The sequence below is a fragment of the Schistocerca serialis genome, chromosome 9, assembly GCF_023864345.2.
Source record: "Schistocerca serialis cubense isolate TAMUIC-IGC-003099 chromosome 9, iqSchSeri2.2, whole genome shotgun sequence".
Classification (NCBI taxonomy): domain Eukaryota; kingdom Metazoa; phylum Arthropoda; class Insecta; order Orthoptera; family Acrididae; genus Schistocerca; species Schistocerca serialis.
Window position 1 is genome coordinate 539,313,556 of NC_064646.1, and position 16,769 is coordinate 539,330,324.

The following is a 16,769-nucleotide window of genomic DNA, read 5'->3' on the forward strand; positions in this document are numbered from 1 at the left end:
CTAGTGTCACAGGAATGGTTCAAAACATAGACAGTGAGAACAGTCAGTCTTCTTGTACTTAAGTCGACATTGTGCCTTTTCTATTTAATTCCGATGCAATATCTGTGTTTCATCGTCAATATGAAAGTCACAGGGATACAATAAACCTGAAGTGAAGCATCTTAATCTATAACTAGTGTCACAGGAATGGTTCAAAACAAAGACAGTAAGAAGAGTCAGTCTTCGTGTACTTAAGTCGGCATTTTGCCTTTTGTATTTTATTCCGATGCAATTTCTGTGTTTCATCGTCAATAAGAAGGTCCAAGCGATACAGTAAACCTGAAGTGAAGCATCGGAATCTATAACTAGTATCACAGGAATGGTTCAAATCATTGACAATAAGAGGAGTCGGTCTTCATGTACTTAAGTCGGCATTGTGCCTTTTGTATTTAATTCCGGTGCAATCTCTGTGTTTCATCGTCAATAAGAAGGTCCAAGGGATATAGTAAACCTAGAGAGAAGCATCGGAATCTATAACTAGTGTCACAGGAATGGTTCAAAACATAGTCAGTAAGAAGAGTCAGTCTTCTTGTACTTAAGTCGGCATTTGTCATTTCGTATTTAATTCCGATGCAATTTCTGTGTTTCACCGTCAATAAGAAGGTCAGAGGGATACAGTAAACCTGAAGTGAAGCATCGCAATCTATAACTAGTGTCACAGGAATGGTTCAAACATATAAAGTAAGAAGAGTCAGTCTTCTTGAACTTACGTCGGCATTGTGCCTTTTGTATATAATTCCGATGCAATTTCAGTGTTTCATCGTCAATACGTAGGTCCAAGGGATACAGTAAACCTGGAGTGAAGCACCGGAATCTATAACTAGAGTCACAGTAATGGTTCAAAACATAGACAATAAGAAAAGTCGGTCTTCTTGTACTTAAGTCGGCATTGTGCCTTTTGTATTTAGTTCCGATGCAATTTCAGATTTTCATCGTCAATAAGAAGGTCCAAGGGATACAGTAAACCTGGAGTGAAGCATTGGAATCTGTAACTAGTGTCAATGGAATGGTTCAAAACATAGACAGTAAGAAGAGTCAGTCTTCTTGTACTTAAGTTGGCATTGTGCATTTTCTATTTAATTCCGATGCAATTTCTGTGTTTCATCGTCAATAAGAAGGTCAGAGGGATACAATGAACCAGGAGTGAAGCATCGGAATCTATAACTGGTGTCACAGGATTGATTCAAAACATAGACAGTAAGAAGATTCAGTCTTCGTGTACTTATGTCGGCATTTTGCCATTTGTATTTAATTCCGATGCAATTTCTGTGTTTCATCGTCAATAAGAAGGTCCAAGGGATACAGTAAACCTGTAGTGAAGCATTGGAATCTGTAACTAGTGTCAATGGAATGGTTCAAAACATAGACAGTAAGAAGAGTCAGTCTTCTTGTACTTAAGTCGGCATTGTGCCTTTTGTATTTAATTCTGATGGTATTTCTGAGTTTCATCGTCAATAGGAAGGTCAGAGGGATACACTAAACCTGAAGTGAAGCATCGGAACCTATAACTAGTGTCACAGGAATGGTTCAAATTATAGTCAGTAGGAAGAGTCAGTCTTCTTGTCCTTAAGTCGGCATTGTTTTATTTGTATTAAATTCCGATGCAATTTCTGTGTTTCATCGTCAATAGGAAGGTCCAAGTGATATAGTAAACCTGGAGTGAAGCATCGGAATCTACAACTAGTGTCACAGGAATGGTTCAAAACATAGACAGTAAGAAAAGTCAGTCTTCTTGTACTTAAGTCGGCATTGTGCCTTTTGTATTTAATTCCGATGCAATTTCTGTGTTTCATCGTCATTAAGAAGGTCCAAGGGATACAGTAAACCTGAAGTGAAGCATCGGAATCTACAACTAGTGTCACAGGATTGGTTCAAAACATAGACGGTAAGAAGAGTCAGCCTTCATGTACTTAAGTCGGCATTGTGCCTTTTCTAATTAATTCCGATGCAATTTCTGTGTTTCATCGCCACTAAGAAGGTCAGAGGGATACAGTAAACCTGAAGTAAAGCATCGAAATCTATAACTAGTGTCACAGGAATGGTTCAAACATATACAGTAAGAAGAGTCAGTCCACTTGTACTTAAGTCGGCATTGTGCCTTTTGTATTTAATTCCGATGCAATTTCTGTGTTTCATCGTCAATAACTAGGTCCAAGGGATACAGTAAAACTGGAGGGAAGCACCGGAATCTATAACTAGAGTCACCGTAATGGTTCAAAACATAGACAATATGAAGATTCGGTCTTCTTGTACTTAAGTCGGCATTGTGCCTTTTGTATTTAATTCCGATGCAATTTCAGTGTTTCATCGTCAATAAGAAGGTCAGAGGCATACAGTAAACCTGAAGTGAAGCATCGGAATCCAAAACTAGTGTCACAGGAATGGTTCCAATCATAGACAGTAGGAAGAGTCAGTCTTCTTGTACGTAAGTCGGCATTGTGCCTTTTGTATTTAATTCCGATACAATTTCTGTGTTTCATCGTCAATAAGAAGGTCCAAGGTATACAGCAAACCTGAAGTGAAGCATCGGAATCTATACCTAGTGTCGCAGGAATGGTTCAAAACATAGTCAGTAAGAAGAGTCAGTTTTCTTGTACTTAAGTTGGCATTGTGCCTTTTCTATTTAATTCCGATGCCATTTCTGTGTTTCATCGACAATAAGAAGGTCCAAGGGATACAGTAACCTGGAGTGTAGCAGCGGAATCTATCACTAGTGTCACAGGAATGGTTCAAAACATAGACAGTAAGAACAGTCAGTCTTCTTGTACTTAAGTCGACATTGTGCCTTTTCTATTTAATTCCGATGCAATATCTGTGTTTCATCGTCAATATGAAAGTCACAGGGATACAATAAACCTGAAGTGATGCATCTTAATCTATAACTAGTGTCACAGGAATGGTTCAAAACAAAGACAGTAAGAAGAGTCAGTCTTCGTGTACTTAAGTCGGCATTTTGCCTTTTGTATTTTATTCCGATGCAATTTCTGTGTTTCATCGTCAATAAGAAGGTCCAAGCGATACAGTAAACCTGAAGTGAAGCATCGGAATCTATAACTAGTATCACAGGAATGGTTCAAATCATTGACAATAAGAGGAGTCGGTCTTCATGTACTTAAGTCGGCATTGTGCCTTTTGTAATTAATTCCGGATCTATTTCTGTGTTTCATCGTCAGTAAGAAGGTACAATTGGATACAGTAAACCTGAAGTGAAGCGTCGGAATGTATAACTAGTGTCACAGGAATGGTTCAAAGCATAGACAGTTGGACGAGTCAGTGTTCTTGTACTTAAGTCGGCAATGTGCCTTTTTTATTTAATTCCTATGTAATTTCTGTGTTTCATCGTCAATAAGAAGGTCCAAGGGACACAGTAAACCTGAAGTGAAGCATCGGATTCTACAACTAGTGTCACAGGCTTGGTTCAAAACATAGACGGTAAGAAGAGTCAGCCTTCTTGTACTTAAGTCGGCATTGTGCCTTTTCTATTTAATTCCGATGCAATTTCTGTGTTTCATCGTCACTAAGAAGGTCAGAGGGATACAGTAAACCTGAAGTGAAGCATTGGAATCTATAACTAGTGTCACAGGATTGTTTCAAAACATAGTCAGTAAGAAGAGTCAGTCTTCTTGTACTTAAGTCGGCATTTTGCTTTTCGTATTTAATTCCGATGCAATTTCTGTGCTTCACCGTCAATAAGAAGGTCCAAGTGATACAGTAAACCTGAAGTGAAGCATCGGAATATATAACTAGTTTCACACTAATGGTTCAAAACAAAGTCAGTAAGAATAGTCAGTCTTCTTGTCCTTAAATCGGCATTGTGCCTTTTGTATTTAATTCCGATGCAATTTCTGTGTTTCATCGTCAATAAGAAGGTCCAAGGGATACAGTAAACGTGAACTGAAGCATCGGAATCTACAACTAGTGTCACAGAATTGGTTCAAAACATAGACAGTAAGAAGAGTCAGTCTTCTTGTACTTAAGTCGGCATTGTGCATTTTGTATTTAATTCCGATGCAATTTCTGTGATTCATCGTCAATAAGAAGGTCAGAGGGATACAATGAACCAGGAGTGAAGCATCGGAATCTATAACTGGTGTCACAGGAATGATTCAAAACATAGACAGTAAGAAGATTCAGTCTTCGTGTACTTATGTCGGCATTTTGCCATTTGTATTTAATTCCGATGCAATTTCTGTGTTTCATCATCAATAAGAAGGTCCAAGGGATACAGTAAACCTGTAGTGAAGCATTGGAATCTGTAACTAGTGTCAATGGAATGGTTCAAAACATAGACAGTAAGAAGAGTCAGTCTTCTTGTACTTAAGTCGGCATTGTGCCTTTTGTATTTAATTCTGATGCTATTTCTGAGTTTCATCGTCAATAGGAAGGTAAGAGGGATACAGTAAACCTGAAGTGAAGCATCGGAACCTATAACTAGTGTCACAGGAATGGTTCATATTAAAGTCAGTAAGAAGAGTCAGTCTTCTTGTCCTTAAGTCGGCATTGTTCCTTTTGTATTAAATTCCGATGCAATTTCTGTGTTTCGTCGTCAATAAGAAGGTCCAAGTGATATAGTAAACCTGGAGTGAAGCATCGGAATCTACAACTAGTGTCACAGGAATGGTTCAAAACATAGACAGTAAGAAAAGTCAGTCTTCTTGTACTTAAGTCGGCATTGTGCCTTTTGTATTTAATTCCGATGCAATTTCTGTGTTTCATCGTCAATAAGAAGGTCCAAGGGATACAGTAAACCTGAAGTGAAGCATCGGAATCTACAACTAGTGTCACAGGATTGGTTCAAAACATAGACGGTAAGAAGAGTCAGCCTTCATGTACTTAAGTCGACATTGTGCCTTTTCTAATTAATTCCGATGCAATTTCTGTGTTTCATCGCCACTAAGAAGGTCAGAGGGATACAGTAAACCTGAAGTGAAGCATCGAAATCTATAACTAGTGACACAGGAATGGTTCAAACATATACAGTAAGAAGAGTCAGTCCACTTGTACTTAAGTCGGCATTGTGCCTTTTGTATTTAATTCCGATGCAATTTCTGTGTTTCATCGTCAATAACTAGGTCCAAGGGATACAGTAAACCTGGAGGGAAGCACCGGAATCTATAACTAGAGTCACCGTAATGGTTCAAAACATAGACAGTTGGAAGAGTAAGTGTTCTTGTACTTAAGTCGGCATTGTGCCTTTTGTATTTAAGTCCTATGCAATTTCTGTGTTTCATCGTCAATAAGAAGGTCCAAGGGATATAGTAAACGTGAACTGAAGCATCGGAATCTACAACTAGTGTCACAGAATTGGTTCAAAACATAGACGGTAAGAGGAGTCAGCCTTCATGTACTTAAGTCGGCATTGTGCCTTTTCTAATTAATTCCGATGCAATTTGTGTTTCATCGTCACTAAGAAGGTCAGAGGGATACAGTAAATCTGAAATGAAGCATAGGAATCTATAACTAGTGTCACAGGAATGGTTAAAACATATACAGTAAGAAGAGACAGTCTTCTTGTACTTAATTCGGCATTGTGCCTTTTCTATTTAATTCCGATGCAATTTCTGTGTTTCATCGTCAATAAGAAGGTCCAAGGGATACAGTAAACCTGAAGTCAAGCATCGGAATCTATAACTAGTGTCACAAGAATGGTTCAAAACATAGTCAGTAAGAAGAGTCAGTCTTCTTGTCCTTAAGTCGGCATTGTGCCTTTTGTATTTAATTCCGGTGCAATCTCTGTGTTTCATCGTCAATAAGAAGGTCCAAGGGATATAGTAAACCTAGAGAGAAGCATCGGAATCTATAACTAGTGTCACAGGAATGGTTCAAAACATAGTCAGTAAGAAGAGTCAGTCTTCTTGTACTTAAGTCGGCATTTGTCATTTCGTATTTAATTCCGATGCAATTTCTGTGTTTCACCGTCAATAAGAAGGTCAGAGGGATACAGTAAACCTGAAGTGAAGCATCGCAATCTATAACTAGTGTCACAGGAATGGTTCAAACATATAAAGTAAGAAGAGTCAGTCTTCTTGAACTTACGTCGGCATTGTGCCTTTTGTATATAATTCCGATGCAATTTCAGTGTTTCATCGTCAATACGTAGGTCCAAGGGATACAGTAAACCTGGAGTGAAGCAACGGAATCTATAACTAGAGTCACAGTAATGGTTCAAAACATAGACAATAAGAAAAGTCGGTCTTCTTGTACTTAAGTCGGCATTGTGCCTTTTGTATTTAGTTCCGATGCAATTTCAGATTTTCATCGTCAATAAGAAGGTCCAAGGGATACAGTAAACGTGAAGTGAAGCATCGGATTCTATAACTAGTGTCACTGGAATGGTTCAAAATATAAACAGTAAGAAGAGTCAGTCTTCTTGTACTTAAGTCGGCATTGTGCATTTTGTATTTAATTCCGATGCAATTTCTGTGTTTCATCGTCAATAAGAAGGTCCAAGGGATACAGTAAACCTGGAGTGAAGCATTGGAATCTGTAACTAGTGTCAATGGAATGGTTCAAAACATAGACAGTAAGAAGAGTCAGTCTTCTTGTACTTAAGTTGGCATTGTGCATTTTCTATTTAATTCCGATGCAATTTCTGTGTTTCATCGTCAATAAGAAGGTCAGAGGGATACAATAAACCAGGAGTGAAGCATCGGAATCTATAACTGGTGTCACAGGAATGATTCAAAACATAGACAGAAAGAAGATTCAGTCTTCGTGTACTTATGTCGGCATTTTGCCATTTGTATTTAATTCCGATGCAATTTCTGTGTTTCATCGTCAATAAGAAGGTCCAAGGGATACAGTAAACCTGTAGTGAAGCATTGGAATCTGTAACTAGTGTCAATGGAATGGTTCAAAACATAGACAGTAAGAAGAGTCAGTCTTCTTGTACTTAAGTCGGCATTGTGCCTTTTGTATTTAATTCTGATGCTATTTCTGAGCTTCATCGTCAATAGGAAGGTCAGAGGGATACACTAAACCTGAAGTGAAGCATCGGAACCTATAACTAGTGTCACAGGAATGGTTCAAATTATAGTCAGTAGGAAGAGTCAGTCTTCTTGTCCTTAAGTCGGCATTGTTTTATTTGTATTAAATTCCGATGCAATTTCTGTGTTTCATCGTCAATAGGAAGGTCCTAGTGATATAGTAAACCTGGAGTGAAGCATCGGAATCTACAACTAGTGTCACAGGAATGGTTCAAAACATAGACAGTAAGAAAAGTCAGTCTTCTTGTACTTAAGTCGGCATTGTGCCTTTTGTATTTAATTCCGATGCAATTTCTGTGTTTCATCGTCATTAAGAAGGTCCAAGGGATACAGTAAACCTGAAGTGAAGCATCGGAATCTACAACTAGTGTCACAGGATTGGTTCAAAACATAGACGGTAAGAAGAGTCAGCCTTCATGTACTTAAGTCGGCATTGTGCCTTTTCTAATTAATTCCGATGCAATTTCTGTGTTTCATCGCCACTAAGAAGGTCAGAGGGATACAGTAAACCTGAAGTAAGGCATCGAAATCTATAACTAGTGTCACAGGAATGGTTCAAACATATACAGTAAGAAGAGTCAGTCCACTTGTACTTAAGTCGGCATTGTGCCTTTTGTATTTAATTCCGATGCAATTTCTGTGTTTCATCGTCAATAACTAGGTCCAAGGGATACAGTAAACCTGGAGGGAAGCACCGGAATCTATAACTAGAGTCACCGTAATGGTTCAAAACATAGACAATATGAAGATTCGGTCTTCTTGTACTTAAGTCGGCATTGTGCCTTTTGTATTTAATTCCGATGCAATTTCAGTGTTTCATCGTCAATAAGAAGGTCAGAGGCATACAGTAAACCTGAAGTGAAGCATCGGAATCCAAAACTAGTGTCACAGGAATGGTTCCAATCATAGACAGTAGGAAGAGTCAGTCTTCTTGTACGTAAGTCGGCATTGTGCCTTTTGTATTTAATTCCGATACAATTTCTGTGTTTCATCGTCAATAAGAAGGTCCAAGGTATACAGCAAACCTGAAGTGAAGCATCGGAATCTATACCTAGTGTCGCAGGAATGGTTCAAAACATAGTCAGTAAGAAGAGTCAGTTTTCTTGTACTTAAGTTGGCATTGTGCCTTTTCTATTTAATTCCGATGCCATTTCTGTGTTTCATCGACAATAAGAAGGTCCAAGGGATACAGTAACCTGGAGTGTAGCAGCGGAATCTATCACTAGTGTCACAGGAATGGTTCAAAACATAGATAGTGAGAACAGTCAGTCTTCTTGTACTTAAGTCGACATTGTGCCTTTTCTATTTAATTCCGATGCAATATCTGTGTTTCATCGTCAATATGAAAGTCACAGGGATACAATAAACCTGAAGTGAAGCATCTTAATCTATAACTAGTGTCACAGGAATGGTTCAAAACAAAGACAGTAAGAAGAGTCAGTCTTCGTGTACTTAAGTCGGCATTTTGCCTTTTGTATTTTATTCCGATGCAATTTCTGTGTTTCATCGTCAATAAGAAGGTCCAAGCGATACAGTAAACCTGAAGTGAAGCATCGGAATCTATAACTAGTATCACAGGAATGGTTCAAATCATTGACAATAAGAGGAGTCGGTCTTCATGTACTTAAGTCGGCATTGTGCCTTTTGTATTTAATTCCGGTGCAATCTCTGTGTTTCATCGTCAATAAGAAGGTCCAAGGGATATAGTAAACCTAGAGAGAAGCATCGGAATCTATAACTAGTGTCACAGGAATGGTTCAAAACATAGTCAGTAAGAAGAGTCAGTCTTCTTGTACTTAAGTCGGCATTTGTCATTTCGTATTTAATTCCGATGCAATTTCTGTGTTTCACCGTCAATAAGAAGGTCAGAGGGATACAGTAAACCTGAAGTGAAGCATCGCAATCTATAACTAGTGTCACAGGAATGGTTCAAACATATAAAGTAAGAAGAGTCAGTCTTCTTGAACTTACGTCGGCATTGTGCCTTTTGTATATAATTCCGATGCAATTTCAGTGTTTCATCGTCAATACGTAGGTCCAAGGGATACAGTAAACCTGGAGTGAAGCACCGGAATCTATAACTAGAGTCACAGTAATGGTTCAAAACATAGACAATAAGAAAAGTCGGTCTTCTTGTACTTAAGTCGGCATTGTGCCTTTTGTATTTAGTTCCGATGCAATTTCAGATTTTCATCGTCAATAAGAAGGTCCAAGGGATACAGTATACCTGGAGTGAAGCATTGGAATCTGTAACTAGTGTCAATGGAATGGTTCAAAACATAGACAGTAAGAAGAGTCAGTCTTCTTGTACTTAAGTTGGCATTGTGCATTTTCTATTTAATTCCGATGCAATTTCTGTGTTTCATCGTCAATAAGAAGGTCAGAGGGATACAATAAACCAGGAGTGAAGCATCGGAATCTATAACTGGTGTCACAGGAATGATTCAAAACATAGACAGTAAGAAGATTCAGTCTTCGTGTACTTATGTCGGCATTTTGCCATTTGTATTTAATTCCGATGCAATTTCTGTGTTTCATCGTCAATAAGAAGGTCCAAGGGATACAGTAAACCTGTAGTGAAGCATTGGAATCTGTAACTAGTGTCAATGGAATGGTTCAAAACATAGACAGTAAGAAGAGTCAGTCTTCTTGTACTTAAGTCGGCATTGTGCCTTTTGTATTTAATTCTGATGGTATTTCTGAGTTTCATCGTCAATAGGAAGGTCAGAGGGATACACTAAACCTGAAGTGAAGCATCGGAACCTATAACTAGTGTCACAGGAATGGTTCAAATTATAGTCAGTAGGAAGAGTCAGTCTTCTTGTCCTTAAGTCGGCATTGTTTTATTTGTATTAAATTCCGATGCAATTTCTGTGTTTCATCGTCAATAGGAAGGTCCAAGTGATATAGTAAACCTGGAGTGAAGCATCGGAATCTACAACTAGTGTCACAGGAATGGTTCAAAACATAGACAGTAAGAAAAGTCAGTCTTCTTGTACTTAAGTCGGCATTGTGCCTTTTGTATTTAATTCCGATGCAATTTCTGTGTTTCATCGTCATTAAGAAGGTCCAAGGGATACAGTAAACCTGAAGTGAAGCATCGGAATCTACAACTAGTGTCACAGGATTGGTTCAAAACATAGACGGTAAGAAGAGTCAGCCTTCATGTACTTAAGTCGGCATTGTGCCTTTTCTAATTAATTCCGATGCAATTTCTGTGTTTCATCGCCACTAAGAAGGTCAGAGGGATACAGTAAACCTGAAGTAAAGCATCGAAATCTATAACTAGTGTCACAGGAATGGTTCAAACATATACAGTAAGAAGAGTCAGTCCACTTGTACTTAAGTCGGCATTGTGCCTTTTGTATTTAATTCCGATGCAATTTCTGTGTTTCATCGTCAATAACTAGGTCCAAGGGATACAGTAAAACTGGAGGGAAGCACCGGAATCTATAACTAGAGTCACCGTAATGGTTCAAAACATAGACAATATGAAGATTCGGTCTTCTTGTACTTAAGTCGGCATTGTGCCTTTTGTATTTAATTCCGATGCAATTTCAGTGTTTCATCGTCAATAAGAAGGTCAGAGGCATACAGTAAACCTGAAGTGAAGCATCGGAATCCAAAACTAGTGTCACAGGAATGGTTCCAATCATAGACAGTAGGAAGAGTCAGTCTTCTTGTACGTAAGTCGGCATTGTGCCTTTTGTATTTAATTCCGATACAATTTCTGTGTTTCATCGTCAATAAGAAGGTCCAAGGTATACAGCAAACCTGAAGTGAAGCATCGGAATCTATACCTAGTGTCGCAGGAATGGTTCAAAACATAGTCAGTAAGAAGAGTCAGTTTTCTTGTACTTAAGTTGGCATTGTGCCTTTTCTATTTAATTCCGATGCCATTTCTGTGTTTCATCGACAATAAGAAGGTCCAAGGGATACAGTAACCTGGAGTGTAGCAGCGGAATCTATCACTAGTGTCACAGGAATGGTTCAAAACATAGACAGTAAGAACAGTCAGTCTTCTTGTACTTAAGTCGACATTGTGCCTTTTCTATTTAATTCCGATGCAATATCTGTGTTTCATCGTCAATATGAAAGTCACAGGGATACAATAAACCTGAAGTGATGCATCTTAATCTATAACTAGTGTCACAGGAATGGTTCAAAACAAAGACAGTAAGAAGAGTCAGTCTTCGTGTACTTAAGTCGGCATTTTGCCTTTTGTATTTTATTCCGATGCAATTTCTGTGTTTCATCGTCAATAAGAAGGTCCAAGCGATACAGTAAACCTGAAGTGAAGCATCGGAATCTATAACTAGTATCACAGGAATGGTTCAAATCATTGACAATAAGAGGAGTCGGTCTTCATGTACTTAAGTCGGCATTGTGCCTTTTGTAATTAATTCCGGATCTATTTCTGTGTTTCATCGTCAGTAAGAAGGTACAATTGGATACAGTAAACCTGAAGTGAAGCGTCGGAATGTATAACTAGTGTCACAGGAATGGTTCAAAGCATAGACAGTTGGACGAGTCAGTGTTCTTGTACTTAAGTCGGCAATGTGCCTTTTTTATTTAATTCCTATGTAATTTCTGTGTTTCATCGTCAATAAGAAGGTCCAAGGGACACAGTAAACCTGAAGTGAAGCATCGGATTCTACAACTAGTGTCACAGGCTTGGTTCAAAACATAGACGGTAAGAAGAGTCAGCCTTCTTGTACTTAAGTCGGCATTGTGCCTTTTCTATTTAATTCCGATGCAATTTCTGTGTTTCATCGTCACTAAGAAGGTCAGAGGGATACAGTAAACCTGAAGTGAAGCATTGGAATCTATAACTAGTGTCACAGGATTGTTTCAAAACATAGTCAGTAAGAAGAGTCAGTCTTCTTGTACTTAAGTCGGCATTTTGCTTTTCGTATTTAATTCCGATGCAATTTCTGTGCTTCACCGTCAATAAGAAGGTCCAAGTGATACAGTAAACCTGAAGTGAAGCATCGGAATATATAACTAGTTTCACACTAATGGTTCAAAACAAAGTCAGTAAGAATAGTCAGTCTTCTTGTCCTTAAATCGGCATTGTGCCTTTTGTATTTAATTCCGATGCAATTTCTGTGTTTCATCGTCAATAAGAAGGTCCAATGGATACAGTATACCTGGAGTGTTGCATCGGAATCTAAAACTAGTGTCACAGGAATGGTTCAAAACATAGACAGTAGGAAGAGTCAGTCTTCTTGTACGTAAGTCGGCATTGTGCCTTTTGTATTTAATTCTGATGCAATTTCTGTGTTTCATCGTCAATAAGAAGGTCCAAGGTATATAGCAAACCTGAAGTGAAGCATCGGAATCTATAACTAGTGTCACAGGAATGGTTCAAATCATAGTCAGTAAGAAGAGTCAGTCTTCTTGTACTTAAGTCGACATTGTGCCTCTTCTATTTAATTCCGAAGTAATTTCTGTGTTTCATCGTCAATAAGAAGGTCAGAGGGATAAAATAAACCTGAAGTGAAGCATAGGAATCTATAACTAGTGTCACAGAAATGGTTCAAAACAAAGACAGTAAGAAGATTCAGTCTTCGTGTACATAAGTCGGCAATTTGCCTTTTGTATTTAATTCCGACGCAATTTCTGTGTTTCATCGTCAATAAGAAGGTCCAAGGGATACAGTAAACCTGAAGTGAGGCATCGGAATCTATAACTAGTGTCACAGGAATCGTTCAAAACATAGTAAGAAGAGTCAGTTATCTTGTACTTAAGTCGGCATTGTGCCTTTTCTATTTAATTCCGATGCAATTTCTGTGTTTCATCGTCAATAGGAAGGTCCAAGGGATACAGTAAACCTGAAGTGAAGCATCGGAATCTATAACTAGTGTCACACTAATGGTTCAAAACAAAGTCAGTAAGTAGAGTCAGTCTTCTTGTCCTTAAATCGGCATTGTGCCTTTTGTATTTAATTCCGATGCAATTTCCGTGTTTCATCGTCAATAAGAAGGTCCAAGGGATACAGTAAACGTGGAGTGTAGCATCGGAATCTAAAACTAGTGTCACAGGAATGGTTCAAAACATAGACCGTAAGAAGAGCCAGTCTTCGTGTTCTTAAGTCGGCATTTTGCCTTTTCTATTTAATTCCGATGCAATTTCTGTGTTTCATCGGCACTAAGAAGGTCAGAGGGATACAGTAAACCTGAAGTGAAGCATTGCAATCTATAACTAGTGTCACAGGATTGTTTCAAAACATAGTCAGTAAGTAGAGTCAGTCTTCTTGTACTTAAGTCGGCATATTGCTTTTCGTATTTAATTCCGATGCAATTTCTGGGCTTCACCGTCAATAAGAAGGTCCAAGCGATACAGTAAACCTGAAGTGAAGCATCGGAATATATAACTAGTTTCACACTAATGGTTCAAAACAAAGTCAGTAAGAAGAGTCAGTCTTCTTGTCCTTAAATCGGCATTGTGCCTTTTGTATTTAATTCCGATGCAATTTCTGTGTTTCATCGTCAATAAGAACGTCCAATGGATACAGTAAACCTGGAGTGTTGCATCGGAATCTAAAACTAGTGTCACAGGAATGGTTCAAAACATAGACAGTAGGAAGAGTCAGTCTTCTTGTACGTAGGTCGGCATTGTGCCTTTTGTATTTAATTCTGATGCAATTTCTGTGTTTCATCGTCAATAAGAAGGTCCAAGGTATATAGCAAACCTGAAGTGAAGCATCGGAATCTATAACTAGTGTCACAGGAATGGTTCAAATCATAGTCAGTAAGAAGAGTCAGTCTTCTTGTACTTAAGTCGACATTGTGCCTCTTCGATATAATTCCGATGTAATTTCTGTGTTTCATCGTCAATAAGAAGGTCAGAGGGATAAAATAAACCTGAAGTGAAGCATAGGAATCTATAACTAGTGTCACAGAAATGGTTCAAAACAAAGACAGTAAGAAGAGTCAGTCTTCGTGTACATAAGTCGGCAATTTGCCTTTTGTATTTAATTCCGACGCAATTTCTGTGTTTCATCGTCAATAAGAAGGTCCAAGGGATACAGTAAACCTGAAGTGAAGCATCGGAATCTATAACTAGTGTCACAGGAATCGTTCAAAACATAGTAAGAAGAGTCAGTTATCTTGTACTTAAGTCGGCATTGTGCCTTTTCTATTTAATTCCGATGCAATTTCTGTGTTTCATCGTCAATAAGAAGGTCCAAGGGATACAGTAAACCTGAAGTGAAGCATCGGAATCTATAACTAGTGTCACACTAATGGTTCAAAACAAAGTCAGTAAGTAGTGTCAGTCTTCTTGTCCTTAAATCGGCATTGTGCCTTTTGTATTTAATTCCGATGCAATTTCCGTGTTTCATCGTCAATAAGAAGGTCCAAGGGATACAGTAAACCTGGAGTGTAGCATCGGAATCTAAAACTAGTGTCACAGGAATGGTTCAAAACATAGACCGTAAGAACAGCCAGTCTTCGTGTTCTTAAGTCGGCATTTTGCCTTTTGTATTTAATTCCGATGCAATTTCTGTGTTTCATCGTCAATAAGAAGGTCCAAGGGATACAGTAAACCTGAAGTGAAGCATCGGAATCTATAACTAGTGTCACAGGAATGGTTCAAAACATAGTCAGTAAGAAGAGTCAGTCTTCTTGTACTTAAGTCGGCATTGTGCTTTTGTATTTAATTCCGTTGCAATTTCTGTGTTTCATCGTCAATAAGAATGACCAAGGGATACAGTAAACCTGAAGTGAAGCATCGGAATGTATAACTAGAGTTACAGGAATGGTTCAAATCATTGTCAATAAGAAGAGTCGGTCTTCATGTACTTAAGTCGGCATTGTGCTTTTGTATTTAATTCCGATGCACTTTCTGTGTTTCATCGTCAATAAGAAGGTACAAGGGATACAGTAAAGCTGAAGAGAAGCAGCGGAATCTATAACTAGTGTCACGGGAATGGTTCAAAACACAGACAGTAGGAAGAGTCAGTGTTCTTGTACTTCAGTCGACATTGTGCCTTTTGTATTTAATTCCGATGCAATTTCTGTGTTTCATCGTCAATAAGAAGGTCCAAGGTATACAGTAAACCTGAAGTGAAGCATCAGAATCTACAACTAGTGTCACAGGATTGGTTCAAATCATAGACAGTAAGAAGATTCAGTCTTCTTGTACTAAAGTCGGCATTGTGACTTTTCTATTTTATTCCGATGCAATTTCTGTGTCTCATCGTCAATAAGAAGGTACAAGGGATACAGTAAAGCTGAAGAGAAGCATCGGAATCTATAACTAGTGTCACAGGAATGGTTCAAATCAAAGTCAGTAAGAAGAGTCAGTCTTCTTGTCCTTAAGTCGGCATTGTGCCTTTTGTATTTAATTCCGATGCAATTTCAGTGTTTCATCGACAATAACAAGGTGCAAGGGATACAGTAAACCTGGAGTGAAGCATCGGAATCTATAACTAGTGTCAATGGAATGGTTCAAAACATAGACAGTAAGAAGAGTCAGTCTTCTTGTACTTAAGTCGGCATTGTGCCTATTGTATTTAATTCCGATGCAATTTCTGTGTTTCATCGTCAACAAGAAGGTCAGAGGGATACAGTAAACCTGAAGTGAAGCATCGGAATCTATCGCTAGTGTCACAGGAATGGTTCAAACATAGTCAGTAAGAAGAGTCAGTCTTCTTGTTCTTAAGTCGGCATTGTGCTTTTTGTATTTAATTCCGATGCAATTTCTGTGTTTCATTGTCTATAAGAAGGTCCAAGGGATACTGTAAACCTGGAGCGAAGCATCGGAATCTATTACTAGTGTCACAGGAATGGTTCAAAACATAGACAGTAGGAAGAGTCAGTCTTCGTGTACTTATGTCGGCATTCTGCCTTTTGTATTTAATTCCGATGCAATTTCTGTGTTTCATTGTCAATAAGAAGGTCCAAGGGAAACAGTAAACCTGAAGTGAAGCATCGGAATCTGTAACTAGTGTCACAGGAATGGTTCAAAGCATTAACAGTACGAAGAGTCAGTCTTCTTGTACTTAATTCGGCATTGTGCCTTTTGAATATAATTCCGATGCCATTTCTGTGTTTCATCGTCAATAAGAAAGTCAGAGGGATACAGTAAACCTAAAGTGAAGCATCGGAATCTAAAGCTAGTGTCACAGGAATGGTTCAAAACATAGTCAGTAAGAAGAGACAGTCTTCTTGTACTTAAGTCGGCATTGTTCCTTTCGTATTTAATTCCGATGCAATTTCTGTGTTTCATCGTCAATAAGAAGGTCCAAGGGATACAGTAAACATGGAGTAAAGCATCGGAATCCATAAGTAGTGTCACAGGAATGGTTCAAAGCATAGACAGTACGAAGAGTCAGTCTTCTTGTACTTAAGTCGGCAGTTTGCCTTTTGTATTTAATTCCGATGCAATTTCTGTGTTTCATCGTCAATAAGAAGGTCCAAGGGATACAGTAAACCTGAAGTGAAGCATCGGAATCTATAACTAGTGTCACAGGAATGGTTCAAAACATAGTCAGTAAGAAGAGTCAGTCTTCTTGTACTTAAGTCGGCATTGTGCTTTTGTATTTAATTCCGATGCAATTTCTGTGTTTCATCGTCAATAAGAAGGTCAGAGGGATACAGTAAAACTGAAGTGAAGCATCGGAATCTATCACTAGTGTCACAGGAATGGTTCATATCATAGTCAGTAAGAAGTGTCAGTCTTCTTGTACTTAAGTCTGCATTGTGCCTTTCGTATTTAATTCCGATGCAAATTCTGTGT